This window comes from Lontra canadensis, unplaced genomic scaffold (genome assembly GCF_010015895.1).
Source record: "Lontra canadensis isolate GAN:19392208 unplaced genomic scaffold, GSC_riverotter_1.0 scaffold39, whole genome shotgun sequence".
Taxonomy (NCBI): domain Eukaryota; kingdom Metazoa; phylum Chordata; class Mammalia; order Carnivora; family Mustelidae; genus Lontra; species Lontra canadensis.
In genome coordinates this window covers 5,724,765-5,744,274 of record NW_022631033.1, presented here as the reverse complement: position 1 = coordinate 5,744,274, position 19,510 = coordinate 5,724,765, and the positions used below count along the sequence as shown (strand labels likewise).

The 19,510-nt window shown below is 41.9% G+C and overlaps 1 pseudogene; it reads left to right on the top strand.

The window, feature by feature from the left end:
* The first annotated feature begins 5,872 nt into the window (after positions 1–5,872).
* LOC116874831 lies at positions 5,873–19,052 on the top strand (annotated as a pseudogene).
* Positions 19,053–19,510: the final 458 nt, after the last annotated feature.

Here is a 19,510-nt window from a genome sequence, read left to right as displayed (position 1 = left end):
ATTTTGCTGTCCCTACACACTAGCTCCTGCCACCTGAGCGCTAACTCAGACCCATTCCCACCCTCTTTTCTGTTACTCTAGATGAATAGAGATGTTTTGGGAGCACTTTGCGTGCTGCTGGCTTTCAGACTACTAGGCAACATCTTACGACCCTCCTCACATTTGTTGTGAGATCCTAGGATAACTTCGTGAACAATCTGTCCTGGAAGGCTTGTTTGGTTTACAATTTATGATGGCCAACCAGAAGTCCTACCCAGTGCGAACAAAAACTTTTCCTCGAGCCAGTTCTCAGGACACACGAGATGGTAGAGCCCATTTGGCGTGCTGTGATGGCAGTTCTCAAAGTCTGGCCCAGTGGTATCTGTGTCACCTGCTCCAAGGTCAGTTGCCTGGGCCCCTGCAGACCCGCTGAATCAGACCTTCTCCTGGTGTCTGACTGCCTCTCATGGGGGCTTAGGTCTGAGAGCATGGCTGTCGGTGTCAGACCACAGTCAATGTTGAAAGACTGATTGCTCATCTATTAGCTATTAAGCACCATCTAGATCTGCATCGCTGAAAAGAGCTAAAATGGGAGCCACATATGTAAATTTCCATTTTCTAGTGAAAAGAAAAAAGGAAAAGGTGAAATTAATTTTACTACTATATTTTATTTAACACAATATACTATCATTTCAACATGTCACTGATGTAAACTTATATTTATAGATATTTTACATTGGGGGGGGGGACTATATCGTGGAAATCCAGTGTATTTTATCCCTACAGCTTGTTGTGATTTGTCTAGCTACATTTTGTGGGCTCAGTAGCCACCTGGGGCTGGTGGCTGCCAGAAGAGCCCTTGCCTGGGGAGAACCTAGGTCTCCATTACATATTGTATTGTGAACCGTCAATATTGGGTCGAATGCAGAATTATTTACTGTATTGGTTGAGGCCCAGATCCTCCACCATAGCTTCAGAAGCCCCTTAGAGCAGACAGAACCTCGAGGGCTCCTAGTGTAGGGAATCCGCACTATCCACTTCCCACGCGTGCCCTGCCAGACGCAGAGTGGTTTGTGTCCTCCTCAAACTCGTACCCTGAATCCTAACCCTCAGCGTGAGCATATGAGGAGGGGGGCAGTTCGGTGGCACCTTCATGAGTGGGATCAGTGCCCTTAGGATAAAGATGCCACAGAGCTCCCTCGCCCTTTCCATCGTTTGGAGACACAGGGAGAAAATGCCAACTGTGAACCAGGAGGTAGCTTCTTGCCAGATACTGAATCGGCCGGTGCCTCGGTCTCGGACCTGCAGCCTCCAGAGCCGTGGGGGAGGACTGTCCCCAGCTCACACGTCCTCCGGCCGTCTGTTCTGTCGGCGGAACACGCTGAGGCACGCTGCGCCCGTTACTGGTGGGGTCCGGCGCGTTCGGCCCTGCGGCATGCGGGGGCCGCGGATACTCGTTCCTGCCCAGTCCGAGGTGGCGGGATCTTTCCGCGGGCCCAGGGGATGAACGGGGGTAGTCCAGGAGCGGACTGGGAGAGTGGCGGCAGGTGTCAGGGACTCGGTGCCCGAGGCCGGTGACGAAGGCCAGCCTGTGCTGTCTGCCCGCCGAGTCACGCGCTTATGGAGACGTGCGGGGGGCCGGGATCGCCTCCCCGGGGGGTGGAAGATCACAGACTCGGTGAAAGCCAGAGTACATCCGGTGTCCCGAGCTTCCACAGCGGCAGTTTTGCCCAAATTTGTTTAACGTCCTATTCCTTATATCTCAACTTTTAACATAGTGTCTTGGAACCCACAAATGTGGGCATCTCGGCCAGACGCTTCTGGTGGCCCCAAGGTGGGTGGTCCGGGCAAGTTTGCTCTGAAAACCCCTCCACTCTGAGACGGCGCCTTCCCGTCCTTTAACCCAGCAGAGTATGTCTCTTGCTCTGTTTCTGTCCTTCTGCCTGATCTCCATTCATGCAGTTTGTCTGTCTGTCTTTGTGTGGAAATGCAGAACTTTTAGCCTTTCAGCTGTCTGATTTGCCCTTCCCGTCCCTGGACTCTTTCTGTCCATCATTAAATTCGTGGATTTGCAGTGAGACTTCTATCCATCCTTCCCAAATTCCTGTATTTGTCTCATCAGTTGCTACAGTTAATTATACCAATTAACAATCTTTCCCTGCTTAGTTTGATCGACTTTTGGTCCCTATCAGGAATCGACCACCCACATTCATGACACTTTGATTTCTCCAAATGGTGCGGTTGGTCTTACTCATGGCCCTCAGTGAGGTTCTGCACCCACATTTCCGGGCCAGGTGACACCTGCTCACTCTCCACTCACAGTCTGTATCTCCCTCCACTGGTCCTCACAGAGCAAGCTCCGTGGAACTAGGGGAGTGGGGGTCCCTCGTCTCAGTGGCACATCCTGTGTCCTGAAGTGACCACTTGGCTTGGTTCAGTCCCTGGCATTCCTGGATCACTATCCTCCTCAAATGCTCTTGTGTTAAAGATTTGTAATAAAACCCAAAGCAATCCTGTTTTGAAAAAAAAAAAAAATTAAAAACCTCTCCCTTTCCTCCCTGCTTATTCTCTTTCCCGTCACCTTCTCTCTCACTGTCTTGCATTTCAAAGAGCAGAACGTTTTTCTTTTCTTGAAGTATATACGCCGTACAATATCCTGTTAAAGTGTACAGCATAATGATTTGATATTTTATATGTTACAAAATGTTCCTCATGATAAATCTAGTTACCATCTGTCACCTGAGTTATTACAATGTTATTGACTATATTCTTTGTGCTATGCCTTACGTTCCCAAGACATATTTTATAACTGGAAGTTTGTACCTCTTAATCCCCTTCATCTGTTTCACCCACTCCCAACCCTGCCCCCACTCTGGTAACCAATAATTTTTTCTTGTATCCATGAGTCTATTTCTGTTATATTTCATTTGTTTTTTTAGCTTCCATTTCTAATGAAGTTATCAAGGTATTTGTCTTTCTCTGACTAATTTCACTCACCATAATACCTCTCCTATGTCCATGTTGTTGCAAATGGCAAGATTTCATTCTTTTGATGGCTGAAAGGGGGCCAGTGGGGCAGCAGATAGTGTGTCTGACGATGCATCAGAAGACTATGGCTGAGTAATACTTCACTCTCTTTTTCTTTATCCATTCATCCATCTTGGCTATTGTAAATACTTGTGCATTGAACATAGGACTGCATAGATCTCTTTCAAATGATGCTGTTTATCTTCAGATAAATACCCAGAAGTGGAAGTACTAGATAGTATAGTAGTTCTATTTTTAATTTCTTGAGGAACCTCCATTCTGTTTCCCACAATGGCTACACTAGCTTGTGTTCCTGCCAACAGTGCATGAGGTTTCCTTTTTCTTCACACTCTCTCCAATACTTGTTATTTTTTGTCTTTTTGATAATAGCCAAGGGGACAGATGTGAGGCAATATTTCAATGTGATTTTGATTTGCATTTCCCTTATGATTAGTGATGTTGAGCACCATTTCATATGCCTTATGGCCATCTGTATGTCTTCTTTGGAAAAATGTCTAAGTCCTCTGCCAAATTTTTAATAAGATTGTTGTTTTTGGATTTAAGTTGTGGAAGTTCTTTAGAGATTTGGAAATTAACCCCTTATATATGATTTGCAAATGTCTTCTCCCATTCTATAGTTTGCCTTTTTATTTTGTTGATGGTTTCCTTTGCTGTGCAAAAGCTTTTTAGTTTGTTATAGTCTATTTATTTTAGATTTCGTTGCCTTAGCCTGAGGAGTCGGGTCCAAAAAAATATTGCTAAGACTGCAATCAGGGTGTTTACTGCCTATGTTTTCTTCTAGGAGTTTTATGGCTTTAGGTCTGACATTAGGACTTTAATCCATTTTGAGTTAATTTTTGTGTATGATGTAAGGTGTTAAGAATGGTCCAGTTTCATTGTTTTGCATGTAACTGCCCATTAGGGCTTTGTTTTGGCCTCACATGACATCTGTTCTGGAGAATGTCTACCATGTGCACTGGAGAAGGATGTGTATTCTCTTGCTTTTCATAGAATATTCTATATATCATCTATTAGGTTCATCTTGTCTAGTGTGTTGTTTCAGGCTGATGTTTCCTAAGTGTTTTTTCAGTCTGTGTGATCTGTCCTTTGATATAAGTGGGGTATCAAAATCCTCTACGGATACTGTATTTCTATCATTTTCTCTCTTTAGGTCTGTTAATAGTTGCCTTATACATTTAGGTGTTCCTATGTTGGGTGCATAAATATTTATAAATCTTATATCTTCTTTTTGGATTGACCCCTTTATTATTATGTAATGTCCATCTTTGTCTTTTATCCCCAGAATTTGTTTTATAGTCTATTTTGTCTCTTAATGAGTATAGCTATCCCAGCTTTCTTTTTGTTTCCATTTGCATGGAATATCTTTCACTTTCAGTCTGTATGCCCTTATATTTGGAGTGAGTCTCATATAGGTAGCATACAGATGAATTACTTTTTATCCATTCTGCTAGAGAATTTAGTCCATTTATATTTAAAGTAGTTATTAGTAGGTATGTGTTTATTGACATTTTGTAAATTCTTTTCTGGCTATTTTGTAGTTCTTTTGTTCCTTTCTTCTTCTCTTGCTCTCTCTGTTGTATTTTGATGACTTTCTTTAGTGCTATGCTTAGATTCTTTTCTCATTATCTACTATAGGTTTTTGCTTTGTGATTTTATGAAGCTAGCATGTATTTGCCTATATATGACAGTCTGCTTTAAGTTGATTGCAAGTTAAGTTTGAATACATTCTAAAACTCTGCATTATTATCCCTCCAACCTTGTTTGATTTCATATTTTACATCTTTTTATTTTCTGTATCTCTTAACCATTGCAGTTTTTGTTAAATTTACTACTTTTGTCCTTTAACCTTCATACTATGTTTATAAATGGTTAATTTACCATCTTTCCTATATATTTAACTTTACCAGTGATTTTTTCTTTCCTTTCCTTTCCTTTTTATTTATTTTTTTTTTTACTTTTAAATATTTTCTTGTAACTAATTTGTGCCTTTTCATTTAAACTTAAAGAAGTCCTCCAGTATTTCTTGTACAACTAGTTGAGTGGTACAAGTTGATAAGCTTTTGGTTATCTGGAACAATCTGTATCTCTCCTTTGATTCTGAGTGACAGCCTTGTTGGGTAGAGTGTTCTTGATTGGATGGTGTTTTGTTATTTTTTTTTTCCTTTCAGTATTTTGAATATATCATGACACTCCCTTTGGGCCTGCAAAGCTTCTGCTAAACGGTCTGCTCATACTCTCTCTCAGAACCTTCCTGCAGCTGTGTTCGGACCTTGCTGCTTCAGCCTCTGGGACACATCTCATCCTTCCATCCTGTGACTAGCAGTACAGAAAAAAAAAAAATCCATATCATTTTCTTGCCCTGTACACACCTTGAGGCGAGCAAAAAAATTAAAATGAATTTTAACAGTGAGGGAAATTGTGCACATCCAGGCCAGTCAGTGTGGTAACCAGATCAGTGCCAAGTTCTGGGAGGTAATCAGTAATGAACATGACATTGACCCCACTGGAACCTACCACAGTGAGAGTGACCTGCAGCTGGATCACATCTCCATGTACTACAATGAAGCTACACGTGGCAAATATGTTCCTCGTGCTATCTTGGTGGATCTAGAACCCGGGACCATAGACTCTGTTCACTCAGGTCCTTTTGGGTAGATATTAAGACCAGACAACTTTGTTTTTTGATCACTCTGGGGCAGGCAACAACTGTGCCAAGGGCCACTATACAGAGGGGGCTGAGCTGGTTGACTCAGTCCTGGATGTGGTGAGGAAGGAGGCCGAGAGCTGTGACTGCCTGCAGGGCTTCCAGCTGACCCATTCACTGGGTGAGGGCACAGGCTCTGGAATGGGCACCTTGCTCATCAGCAAGATCTGAGAAGAGTATCCTGACCACATAATGAATACCTTCAGTGTGGTACCCTCACCCAAAGTGTCTGACACTGTGGTCGAGCCCTATAATGCCACCCTTTCCATCCATCAGTTGGTAGAGAACACAGATGAGACCTATTACATTGACAATGAGGCCCTTTATGACATCTGCTTCTGCACTCTCAAGCTGACCATGCCAACCTATGGAGACCAGAACCACTTCGTCTCAGCCACCATGAGCGGTATCACCACCTGCCTCCACTTCCCTGGTCAGCTCATTGCTGACCTCCAGAAGCTAGCCATTGACATGCCTTCCCACAGCTCCACTTCTTCATGCCTGGCTTTGCACCTCTTACCAGCTGTGGAAGCCAGCAGTATCGTGCCCTCACTGTGCCTGAACTCACCCAGCAGGTCTCTGATGCCAAGAACATGATGGCTGCCTGTGACCCCTGCCATGGCTGTTACCTCACTGTGGCTGCTGTCTTCCATGGGCGGATAGCCATGAAGGAGGTAGATGAGCAGATGCTCAACATGCAAAAAAGAATAGTAGCTACTTTGTGGAGTGGATCCCCAACAACGTCAAGACAGCAGTCTGCAATATCCCACCTTGTGGCTTCATGATGGCAGTCACCTTCATTGGAAATAGCACAGCCATCCAGGAGTTTTTCAAGTGCATCTCAGAGCAGTTCACGGCCATGTTCCTGCGCCAGGTCTTCCTCCACTGGTACACAGGTGAGAGCACGGACAAGATGGAATTCACTGAAGCTGGGAGCAACATGAATGACCTTGTCTCTGAGTACCAGCAGTACCAGGATGCCACCACAGAAGAGGAGGAAGATTTCGGTGAGGAGGCTGAAGAGGAGGCTTATGGCAGAGCATCATCACCTCAGGTTTCTCCATTCCCTCAGCCTTCTTCCTCAGCTGCCCCTGTCCTTTCCCTCAGAATTACATTTTCTGCCTCTGTCTCTTTTTTTTTTTTCCTTTTTTTGGAGGGGCGGGGGAGGCCCTAGAATACAGTGCTTGGCACATAATAGTCACTCAATAAACACTTGTTGTTTGTTGAATATCTCCTCTCTTCCACTCTGGGAAACCTAGATTTCTGCCATTCTGGGTAACCCTGTATTTCTTTTTGGTGTCCCCTTCTCCCATCTGTCCTGTTGGTACTTCCCTTTGTTTTTTAAGATAATTCTCCAAGAAGCTGTGTCTCATCAGATCCCATTTAGAACCAAGTGCTTAAAACCCAGTAGATGGCCACCATCCTAAGCCCATGTGGTAGCCCGGGGGAAAGGAAACCAAGCTACCTCATAGCAATAGAGGTACCTATAAGGAAGGGGTAGCGTATTCTATTCTAGAGCAGTTTTGGAGAGGGATATCCAGCTCTTGAGTCCTAATTTCCAGGAATTTCCCTGCCCCTCTCAGCTTCAGGAGAGGTGTTGACAGTATTATCTCTATTTTTCATCTTCTTCCAAGCTGTGTCCTGAGCTATTTCTTTTTCAGGGGTCTGCCCCACTCTGTTAGGCAGAATCCTTCCCTTTCCTACATAACCTCCTTCATATGTTGGATTCCTTCCTTTTCCCATGGTTGGAGAAGGGGAAGTGGGACTAGCCTCCAGAAAGACCCTCCCCATCCCCACCTTTTCTTAGCAAATACCCAGCTCTGCTCTGTATATACAGAAAGGTTTGTACTGCCACCTAAATCTTTTGAATCATTCTTCCAGAGAGGGACCAAGGAGACCCTCCCATCTTTGGCAACATCTCATTTTTTCCTTTTGCTATTCCCTGTAGGACAGGCTTCATCTTGTTCTACACTTCAAATTTCTGTTTTGTGTTGAACTTGCTTTTTATCCATATTGAAAATATAACATTGCCCCAAGAGCCAAAAATAAATGACAGCTGGAAAAAAAAAATCTGCTCATAGTCTTAGGGGGAATTCCCTTGTACATAACAAGTTGTTTTTCCCTTGCTACTTTTAAGATTCTTTATCCCCAGATTTCAGTACTTTAATTATAATGTGTCTTGGCATGGATCTCTTTAGGTTCATCTTTTTTGGAACTCTCTGGATTTCCTAGACCTGGATGTATGTTTTCTTTCCTACATTAGGGAGGTTTTCAGGCATTACTTCTTCAAGTAAGTTTTCTTCCTCTTTCACTCTTCTAGAATCCCTATAATGAATGTTATTTCATTTGATGTTGTCCTATAGGACTTTTAAGCTATCTTTATTTTTTTTTTTAATTCTTTAAAAAATTTTTTTTCCCTGCCCTGTTTGTGTGAGTTCCACTGCTGTCTTCCAGCTCTGATTTGTTCTTCTACTTCATGTAGTCTGCTGTTGAGCCCATGTAGTGTATTTTTAAAATGCAGCCTGCTATTGAGCCCTATAGTGTATTTTTAAATTCGGCTATTGTATTCTTTAGTTCTGTGACTTTTGTTAAGTACTTTCTTCTATTTTCTATTTGTTGGAGTTCTCATTGCATTCATTCATTCTTCCAATTTTGGTGAGCATCTTTATGACCATGAGTTTGAACTCTTTATCTGGTAAGTTACTTATCTCTACTTCATTAAGGTCTTTTTCTGAGGTTTTGTCGTATCCTTTTGTTTGGAACATATCCCCTATTTCCTCATTTTGCTTGACTCTGTGTTTGTTTGTATGCATTAGGCAAAACATCTACCTCTCCCAGTCTTGAAGGAGTGTCCTCATGTATCTTGAAGAAGTGTCCATGTGTAGGAGGTTAACCTTATCGTTCAACCTTACACAAATTCTTGGTTGTCTTTTGAGTCTTTGTGATTATCTAAACTGCCTGATTTATTCTTTTTAAGTTCCAACTGTTGTATTTGCCAAGATCTGTCTGTATGCCAAGGGGAAGTATCTCAAGAGTACCCACTGTACAGTTCTTTGGGGCCACATTTGTAAACCCTGCTAGCCTCTAGACTGGGCAATCTGAATGTGTGCCCCGAGTGAGAGTTAGGAAAATCAGGGCTCTAGTGTATAAACTCTTTTCTGGGAGGTACCCACAAGATGTAGCAAAGCAAAGGAGGGATGCAAAGATGGTGTACCTGGCCTACATTCCCTTAGAGCACCTCCATAGCCTCTAGATTTGTGGTCATTCTGAAGCCTGCCCCTCATGCTGAAGTTATAGGATAAGTAAATAAATCATCGTCTTCCCTTCTCCTTCTCCTCCTCCTCCTCCTCTTCCTCCTTTTTCTCTTCCTCCTTCTTCTTCATGCCCTGGGAGGTGGTAGTCTGCCAGGAACTGTCTCTTTTACTGTTTCCATCCCATGGGACCCTGAAGTACAAGTCCCCAGTTCATCAGAGCCAATGCCTAAGGGGTATCTCCTGTGTGGACTACATGTATCCACTGGTTTTAGTAAGGCAGGAGAGGAGTATAGGGCCAGGGCACACCAGTGGAGCATGCCAGTGCTAGTGCTGGCAAGATAGATGGAGAGCACAGGATTGGTGTCTACCAGTATCTCCATTCCTGGAGGGGATCCCAATAATCCCTTGCCTCTCCAGAGCATGCTTTAAGATCAGCAAATGCATCTTTTTTTGCAGATGGTTCATGTGCTTTTCCAACTTCTTTTGTGCTGTGTCCTGGGATTAGTGAGTCTATGTGAGCCCTTTCAGAGTAGAATCTCAGTTCCCTAGGTCCTTGGGGTCTCCTGAATGTAAGCCATGTTGGTTTTCAAAGCCAGATGTTTTGGGGGCTTGTGTCTCTGGTGCAGGTCCCTAGGGTTGGGGTACTTGATGTGAGGCACAAACCCCTCATTTCTTAGGGAGAATCTCCAGATTGTGAAATTGCTCCCTAGTGAGGCTTGCCTTGCTGGGGGTGGGGTGTTGGTGAGACTCTATCTCTGTATCTCCTGTTTACCCTGATGTGACCCTTTTATCAGTTGTAGAGAAGCTGTTCTGCTTGTTTTTGGATCTTTTTCAGACCCATATGTAGCTGTAGAGTTGTGTCCATGGGAAGAGGTGAGTTTAGGATCTTCCTATGCTGCCATCTTGAACTGCGTCTTCCACTTCTTGATTATTTGGCTCATTTATTCTAGCTCTTGGTAATATGAGTGGCATCTTATCTTGGCCTTTATCAGAAAATTAGGCTGGGACATAGAATAGGTTATAGTTTTTCTTTCACTGTTTTACTGCACAGTGGGTTCTTTGGTCTGAGATAATACTGTTTGGGATATAATGTTAATAGAGAAAGCATCATGAGGGTTCTCAGAGTGTGGCACTTGTTAGGGCATGGTAGGCATAGAAGCCAAGTACACACTGATTCCTCAGAGCGTGGTGCCTTTTTAAGGACTCATTGTTTGTCTTTGCTGATAGTGGATTAGATATTCGGCAGTGTTTGTCCCTATGTTAGCTGTTATCAAAGGGAGCTTGTGTCTCAGTCTCATAAATAGGTTCTTTATCTACCACTAAAGGTGACTGAGTTCATGGGCTCATTGCCTCAGCCCTATGGACACTAGGAAGGGAGATTTATACCTGTGACAGAAGTCATCCTTCCCACATGTTAAGAGTATCTTTGTAGGGAAAGCATCATGGTGGTCATGAACACGAGTGTCAAGGATCTGCCTATTCTATGCCTGTCCTATAGGTTCAGTAATCTCTCTCCCATACTTTCATGTGTTCAGTCTTCCTATTGTTTTTTCTGTTTTGCTCATGAACAAAATGCTGGGTAACCTCTGCCTTGGAGTATATACCTCAGCCAGTTCTGTCTCTATTTAAAGTAGATCTCCAAGTTCAACACTTCCAGCTCAATCCACTGAAAGCATCATTTTCACTATTGCCCTTCAAGACCACTTCTGGAAGTGGCTGTAATGTGACAGTTTCTCATTTTCTGATAGTAACCACATGATGCACTGACCCATGTAGGAACTAGGCACACATTCTTTCTTCTTTCATCAGTTGTTCATAAAGAACCCTTCCATATGTGAATTGACAGGAACATGTCATTATTTCGTGCATTTAATTTTCTCATACCTTCTGGATCTGCAAAGACTCTGCTCAAAATATGCTACTCATCTCACAGTGGGTGGTTGATGGGCCAGTAAGAACCAGTGCCTCAGTGGCACTGGTAATATCGGCTTCTAATGGACAGCTGCAGATATGTTGTCACCTGTGTCTTGTAGTCTGGGCATCAGGTTCTATGTGCTAAGTCTCCTTTCAGGGATTGCCAGAGATGCCAGGCAGTATTTTTACCACCACTGATCTACAGGGCTATAAGGCCATGGAGCTTGCCCAGAGTCTGAACCTACAGGAACTCTCTCTGGCTTTGGCTGAACTTAAACATGGAGCTTTCTGCGTTCCCTCAATAAATGGATCAGGTTGGATTTCCAAGTGTCATGCCTACTGCCTGCAAACTCCAAAGAGGCAGTTGTGTTTTTAGTATTTACCCAAATTAGTTGAAAACCTACATCCCCGCAAAACCTGCACACAGGTGCTTTTAGCAGGGTTTTTTTTTTTTTTCATAATTGCCCCAAATTGGAATCAATCAAAATGTTATTCAGTTTTTCTTGAGTTGAGGTGGGGATGAAAATTCATAAAAATATCTGCTTTTTTAAATGGAAATGAACAAGACAATTATAAAATTTAGAGAGAAGGAAAAATAGAGTGCCTGGGTGGCTCAGTTGTTAAGCCTCTGCCTTCAGCTCGGGTCATGATCCTAGAGTCCTGGGATCGAGCCCCACATTTGGCTCCCTGCTTGGTGCCAAGCCTGCTCCTCCCTCTCCCTCTCCCACTCCCCCTGCTGGTGTTTCTGCTCTCGCTATCTCACTCCTTCTGTCAAATAAATAAATAAAATATTTTAAAAAGAAGAAAGAAAAAAAATGGTCAAGAATATGTAGGACACTTCTGAATGTATGTTCATACAATGGGATGTTATTCAGCAATAAAACTAAATGAGTTGTCAAGCTTAGGATACTAAGATAAACAAGCTCTGGTCCATCCAGAAAATGAGATATTTTTCAGTGCTTTAAAAAAAAAAAAAAGAGCTATCAAGCCACGAAAAGACACGGAGGAGCTTTAAATGCATATTACTAAGTGAAAGAAGCCAATGTGAAAAGGCTTCATACTGTGTAATTCCAACTTTGTGACAAAAGGTAAAACTATATACATGGTAAAAAAAAAAAGGGGGGGGTGTATGTGTGGAAAGGGGGGTTGGGTTATGGATACTGGGGAGTGTATGTGCTATGGTGAGTGCTGTGAAGTGTGTAAGCCTGGCGATTCACAGACCTGTGCCCCCGGGGCAAATAATACAATAATACTTTATATGTTAATAAAAATAATTAATAATAGGGGCACCTGGGTGGCTCAGTGGTTTAAGCCTCTGCCTTCGGCTCAGGTCATGATCCTGGGGTCCTGGGATCGAGCCCCGCATCGGGCTGTCACCTCAGCAGGGAGCCTGTTTCCCTTACTCTCTCTCTCTGCCTGCTTGTGATCTCTCTCTGTCAAATAAATGAATAAAAAAATCTTAAAAAAAATTAATAATAAAAAATCAGTAATTGACAGGGGAGGAAAAAGGGGATGAATAGGTGCATACAGGGGTTTTTAGGGCTGTGACACTATTCTTAATGTTACTGAAATGGTAGAAGAAATTGTGGGGGAGATGAGATGAGATGAGATGAAAGTGGGTTCCCATCTTACAGATAAGGACTCTGTATCCTTCATGTAATTTTTTTGTAAACTTAAACTGCTCCAAAAATAAAGTCTATTAGAGAAAATCCAGAGAGGCCCACCAAATGCTATTCTTTTTGAGTAGTAAACTTTGGGAAATAGAAGGACTTGCCCTGTATCTTAGAGGGAGTATTATGATATGTCCTAGAACACTGGACCCCTAAACCTCTATTAATAGATTAAGTCCCTGTATCTTAATGGGACCCTCTGGCACCAGGGTACTTACTACTTGTTGTTCTCCAGGTTCAGGCATAATGATTTAATCAATACTGGATCAAAGTGATGTTCAAAAGCATGTGAAGATAAATGAGGCCCCTGTGAACTATATTATAAGAGAGAGTAAGAGTTGGCATAGATGGAGTGCAAAACAGTGAATTTGCCCTCCCCATTATGTGAAGATAAACTGCTTTGTTTTCTTCCTACTGAGAAGGTTTTCACTAAATTATCAGCTGTCACATCAAGTGCCAGAGTCTGTGTTGATCTCCTGCGGTGATGATCCCAAATGTGGCGCAGTCACTGCCATGGGCTTTACTGGGTTACATTTATAGCTGTCAGCCCTCATCCATCATGAGCCACCTGAGTTTTGCAGGAGCCACAGAGGCACCTTGAGGAGGGTCCTAGGGGCTGGTGACCATATCCCCGCGTAAGTCTTGGATGGCCAGGCCTCTGGAATTGCTCGGGGGATGCAGCATCGCTGTGTAGTATCTGGTCCGCAGTGGGGAATAGTGTCAGAGCATGGAGGATACTAAGACACGCATGAGGATACCCCAAGCCTCACCCACTTTCAGGAGTTTAGGTACTTATACCTCCAGGTCTCAGCTCCTGGGCGTGCTGTGTGCTGACTGCCAGCATCTGAGTCCCTCCCCTAGAATTTCTTACACTGAAGGAGCTTTCTCTTCCCAGATTTAGGCCCCCCGCCCCAGGTTCCCACTTCTGATGGTTTATGTAGGCAATCCCAGAAAGCCTATGGAATAATGATTAGAAATATAAGCACAGTAAACATTTAATCATATAATTAGACAAGGGAATTTATAATAGCATCTGATGATATCCTGTAGGTAGGAATAAAACTAGACAGTAGATGTGTAAAATGTCTATATAAAAGTCCTAAAATTTTACAGAGATCTAAAGTAATACACAGGTGAATCAATTTGTAGTGATTCTTTATATATTGTGAGCCTAATTCTTTGTCCTGTGAATACATAGGACTTAATGTTGTGAAAATTAGGGACACCTGGGTGGCTCCATCAGTGAAGCATCTGCCTTTGGCTCAGGTCATGATCCCAGGGTCCTGGGATTGAGTCTTGCATTGGGTTCCCTGCCCAACAGTGAGCCTGCTTCCCTCTGCCTGCTGCTCCCCCTGCTTATGCTTGCTTGCTTTCTGACAAATAAATAAAATCTTTTAAAAAATGTACAAATTTTAATTCTTCTCAAATGGATGTACAGATGCAATGCAAATCCAATCAAAATGTTATGGGCTCCCCCCACCCCACCCCCTCCACCATGGAACTCAACAAGATGATTCTACATTTATATGGAGCAAAGATACGGCAGATGATGGTAGAGTACTTGTGAAGAAAAAGGGCGGAAAGAAGAGACTTGTCTTAATAGACTTTATTATGAATGTGTGATACTGGCTCAGGATCAGACAATTGGCCAATAAACTAGCATTTTTGTAGAAGACCGACACATGCCATGTGTCTGATCAGTCAGGAGAGGTGGTGGGATTCATAGAACTGGAGGATAGCTATATTTCTGACAATGACATTGAATTACCACCTCATGTATTAATGAGTTAACTGCAGAAGAATTAAGGAATTAAAAAAAAACTCTATTATGTTTTTATTTAAATTCAATTAGCCAACATCATTAGTTTCAGATTAGAGGTCAGTGATTCATCAGTTGCGTGTGACACCCGGTGCTCATCGTATCATGTGCCCTCCTTAATGCCCATTATCACCCAGTTACCATTTCTCCTCACCCACCTCCCCTCCAGCAACCCTCAGTTTGTTTCCTATAGTTAAGGGTCTCTTATGGTTTTTCTCCCTCTCTGATTCCTCCCATCCTCTGTGATCTTCTGTGCTGTTTCTTATATTTCATATATGGTTAAAACCGTATGATAATTGTCTCTCTCTGACTGGCTTTTTTCATTCAGCATAATACTGTCCAGTTCTATCCATATTGATGTAAGTGGTAAGATTTCGTCCTTTTTGATGGCTGAGTAACAGCCCATCATATATCTGGACCACATCTTCATCCATTCATCTGTTGATGGACATCTTGGCTCTTTCCACAGTTTGGCTATTGTGGACATTGCTGCTATGAACATTGAGGTGCTTGTGCCCCTTTGGATCACTCCATCTGTATCTTTGGGATAAATACCCAGTAGTGCAATTGCTGGCTTGTAGAGTAGCTCTATTATTAACGTCTTGAGGAACCTCCACACGGTTTTCCACATTGGCTGCACCAACCAACAGTGGAAGAGGGTTCCCCTTTATCCACATGCTCACCAACATTTGTTGTTTCCTGTCTTATTCATTTTAGCCATTCTGACCAGTGTGAGATGATATTTCATTGTAGTTTTAATTTGCATTTCCCTGATGCCAAGTGATGTGGTGCATTTTTTCATGTGTCTGTTGGTTATTTGTATGTTTTCTTTAGAGAAATGTCTGTTCATGTCTTCTTCCCTTTTCTTGACTTGATTATATTTGGGGGGGGGTGTTGAGTTATATAAGTTCTTTATAGATCTTGGATGCAAATGAATATAATCTTAGATACAAATAAATTTTTAAATTATAGGTGAAAGTCTTTGGACCTTGGAGTGAACAAGTTGCTTAAATAAGATACAAAGTGCTTTGATTATGAAAGAAAAAAATGGTAAATGACTATGACAATAAGCTCTCTTGTTCAACAAATATTTTAAAGTAAAAAGATATAAAAAATAAAAAGATAAAAATGAGTGCAAAACACAAGATTTTCACAAACACAATTGAAAAGACCTATCAAGAATATATGCAGAATTTTTACAAAACAATAAGAAAAATAATTTCATAAGAAAAAAAAAGTTGGCAAAAGATAAACAGGCATTTGATTGAACAAAACATATTTTGTCCACTAAAACATAAAATGATTTTCAATATCATTAGTGATGAGGAAAATACAATTAAAGACCTCAGTGAGTTACAATTTTATGTCCAAAAATGAAAAATTCTCAAAAATGAAAAACTCGACACTATCAAGTTCTGTAGCAGGTATGAATCCATGGACTCTTTTAGACATTACTGGTGATCATCTCAGTTGTCCTAGCTTCTTTAGAAAACACATTAGTGTTAACTCCTAAAGTTAAATATTGACTGAACTCATGTCCCAGCAATCCCACCAAAGTGAAGCCCTTAAACATGTTCTTCAAGAGATATGAACAAGAATATTTGTAGCAACACTGTGTATAAAAGCAAACACCTGGCCACAACCCAATTGTGCATCCACAGGAAAATGAATGAATAAATTGTATGTTTTATAATGGAATATTATCAGGTTGTATCTCAAAATGATTACAGTGGCAGTGAACTCCATGGATGATTTTTAGTAAAAATTTAAGTGGAAAAATGAGTCCCATTATATACATATGTGGTCAAAGTCCAAACCACTACATATATGATATGATATGTACAGATGCAGTTAAACTCTCCGAAAAATAAAGTAACAATGAATATGATTTCAGGACAATGCTTAACTGGGGTGTGGGAAGGGGTAGCATATCATCTTCAAGGTCATAGCCTTTATTTTGTTTTGTTTGTTTTGTTTGGTGGGCTTTGTTTTGTTTTGTTTTAGAGAGAGAGCGTGCACGTGAGCAGGGGTGAGGGGCAAAAGGAGAGGGAGAGAGGGAATCCCAAGCAGGCTCCATGCCCAGTGTGGAGCCTGATGCAGGGCCCTGAGCCAAAATCAGGAGTTGGACCCTTAACCAGCTGAGCCACCTAGGTGCCCAAGATGGAGTATTTGTAAATATGTTTCACGTTATGTGAAAAAGCAATAATTAAAGGGTCGCTTATGGACCAGTGATGAAAGCGTGTCATGAATGAATAGTAGGGATAACCCTTTGCCCTGAGGTGCTAATGGGGAAAGATACAGTAACTCTCTTTGTACATACATTGTTTCATTCATGTGTGAGTCTCCCTATTCACTATTGCAAACAGTAGAATTGTTAGTTACAGGATATTTGAATTGTAAATGTTGATAAACACTGCCAGTACTCTAGGTTGAACTTGCCCTTCCTGGAGCAATACATGAACACACCTATTAGCCCCTGTTTCTGTCAATACAGAATGCTGTCATTTACTTGAAATTTGCAGGAAGACAGGTGAAGCCTATCTCATTGGAATCACTGTGATTTTATTGTTGAGAATTATTACCTTTTATTTAAGATATATTTGAATTTCTTTCTCTGTAAAATGTCTTCTCAGCTTTACATTTTTGTCCAATTTCTTTTGGGTTATTTCTTATCAATGCTTAGATCATTATAAACTAAGAAGACTAACCTTTCCTTTATGGTAATGTTGGAAATACTTTTCCTTATTTGTTTCTTGTCTTTCTACCTTGAGTTTTTTTAATCATGCAGAAATTATTTTTGTAGTCAGATTTGTCCATTTTTACTTTGATAACATCTGAATTGTATGCCTTAATCAGAAATGGTTGCTCTCAAAGAATATAAACAACTTTATTTCCCCCCTTTTAGTACTTTTTGTCTCATTTCTCAAGTTTAAAAATCTGTCCCACTGGCTATTTCTTGGAGGTCAGCTGGAGATGGACATTTTCCCACAAATGTCTCTCTTGTTGTCTTCACATTATTGGCATTTTTTCCCTGCTGATGTGAAACGTCATCATTATTTACTACAATTTTCTATGTGCACCTGATGTGGGGTTTTCCACCTTGTTTCACTGATCTGTTTATTTAATCAGCAGTGCGGACTTATTTCTTTTAGACACTATTATACTATCTGGTAAGGAATAGTTTTTATTATCTGTGTTTCCTAGATTTTACAGATAATTTTTGTAATGGGCTTCATTATTATTTTCACTTTATCTCATGTCCCCTTTCCCTTGAAGGGGCATTTAATTTTTATTCCTCTTGGGCTTCCTGTAGACTTCAGAATTGCCCATGGAGACTTGCTTGGATGCACAGAGTAGGAGTGGTCATGGGATGCACTGTGTCCGACCAGTATTTCCAGGGCCTCCCAGTGTGTAGCTGTGTTTACCTCCAGTCATGAGAGGTACACTCCTGGGTTAGGGACAGAGATCTCAAAGCTTTCTCTTTGCAGGAAAGCTTACTAACACAGTCTAATTAATCCTCATAACTATCTTATAATTTAGCAGCCTGTACTACCTGTTTCTATGGGTTCCTTTTCTCTAAACATAATTCTCTAATATACCTTTAAAGTATAAAGCTCACTTTTAAATTATTTTTACCCACAAATTTTCATCATAAGCCTTTTTCTGTAATTATTTTCACCTATGCCAGTCTTCAATCATAAATGATTATTTCCAAGGGTTCAGAAGGACTGTTGGGTCGAATTTGCTATCATGCTAGTAATGTGAGTTCATGCAACTCATGAGTCGTTCTCTCCTTCCTTATGTAGGCTTCCTCACCTGTGTATGTTAAGCTCACTGACAGGGTGGGAAGGGGCCGTTTGGAGAAGGGGCACATGGCCTGGGGTAGGCTCTCCACTCCCCCTTCCCCGGAGGGCACATCCACTCACTCACTGGGATCACCATGAAGAACAAACATCAGTGCACCAAAGACATAGTTCAGTCGTTTATTTCTCTAAGTGAAATTCATGTTGTCTTGTCTACAATATGTGGATGATGAAATTAATGGCCTGAGACAATGAGAGAGAGACCCCTGGTTTCCATCACTGCCCTCAGTGAACTCCACCTGAGTTCCCATCAGTTCTGGGTTCGGCCAGCTGGTGCTTCCCATGAGCTTGCAGAAGCTCACAGAAGCTGTTGTCTTGATCCTTGCAGGCCTTATGGAACACCATGGCTTCCTTCTTCTCCAGCTCTAGCTCCTCATACTGGGGAGCTGTTGGCTTTGTTGGCATCTGCTGGCACTGTTGACTCTTTGATACATACTTGCGCTGTTTTTCTGTCACAAGTGTAATCTGACCCCGCTCACTGCTCCCAGTACCTAGTCTGTCTCATGGCCCCACAGTCATTGCAGGAATGACCAGCTCCTCTCCAGTGTGGTCCCGTCCCATCACTTAGCTCTCAGTGCACCACTGGTGTTGTACTTTTAACTCCTTCCTGACGGTAGAGAGAAGTAGCTGTTTGGATTGTTTCTTAATTGCTCTTTGTTTCAGATTTTTCTGCATTAGGTCTCTTGGACAGAGTGACAGTCCCTTTGTCTGAACGAACCCCTGCACTCTGGCAGTGAGTGGTCTTCAACCTCAAGCCACTTCTCTCTGCTCATGACATGAGATTGCTGCCACCTGTCTACCAGTCATGCCAGGTCCGTGTGGACCTTATGGTACAGGGTTTTATCTTGACTTTGCTACAATATATATATATTTTTTCTGATTGATGGGGAGGACAAAATAAGATAGGAATGCTATGTCTTACTAGAAACAAATACGAGTTCTAGTGAGAGTTTCAGAAAACTCCTTTTGTTAGTGTGAATGATTTGAGTCTATTGCTGTTCCTAATATTAATTTCAGGCATGTCGTTTCCATATTAGATGATGAATTCATAAAGGAAAACAAAAGCATACACCTTCTCCTTGCCAGTGACAAAGCATTGTCAGATCATCTGCAGCTTACATCTGTATGATAATTCCAGGAGCACATTACTCATCTTTGAGATATTGAGCGTTCAAGTGACATTTTGTAAATATTTTCGAGCTGTTAAGGTTTCAAGGATGTGTGAGGTTTAGAGCTACACTACCAGCCAGAGCTGCGAC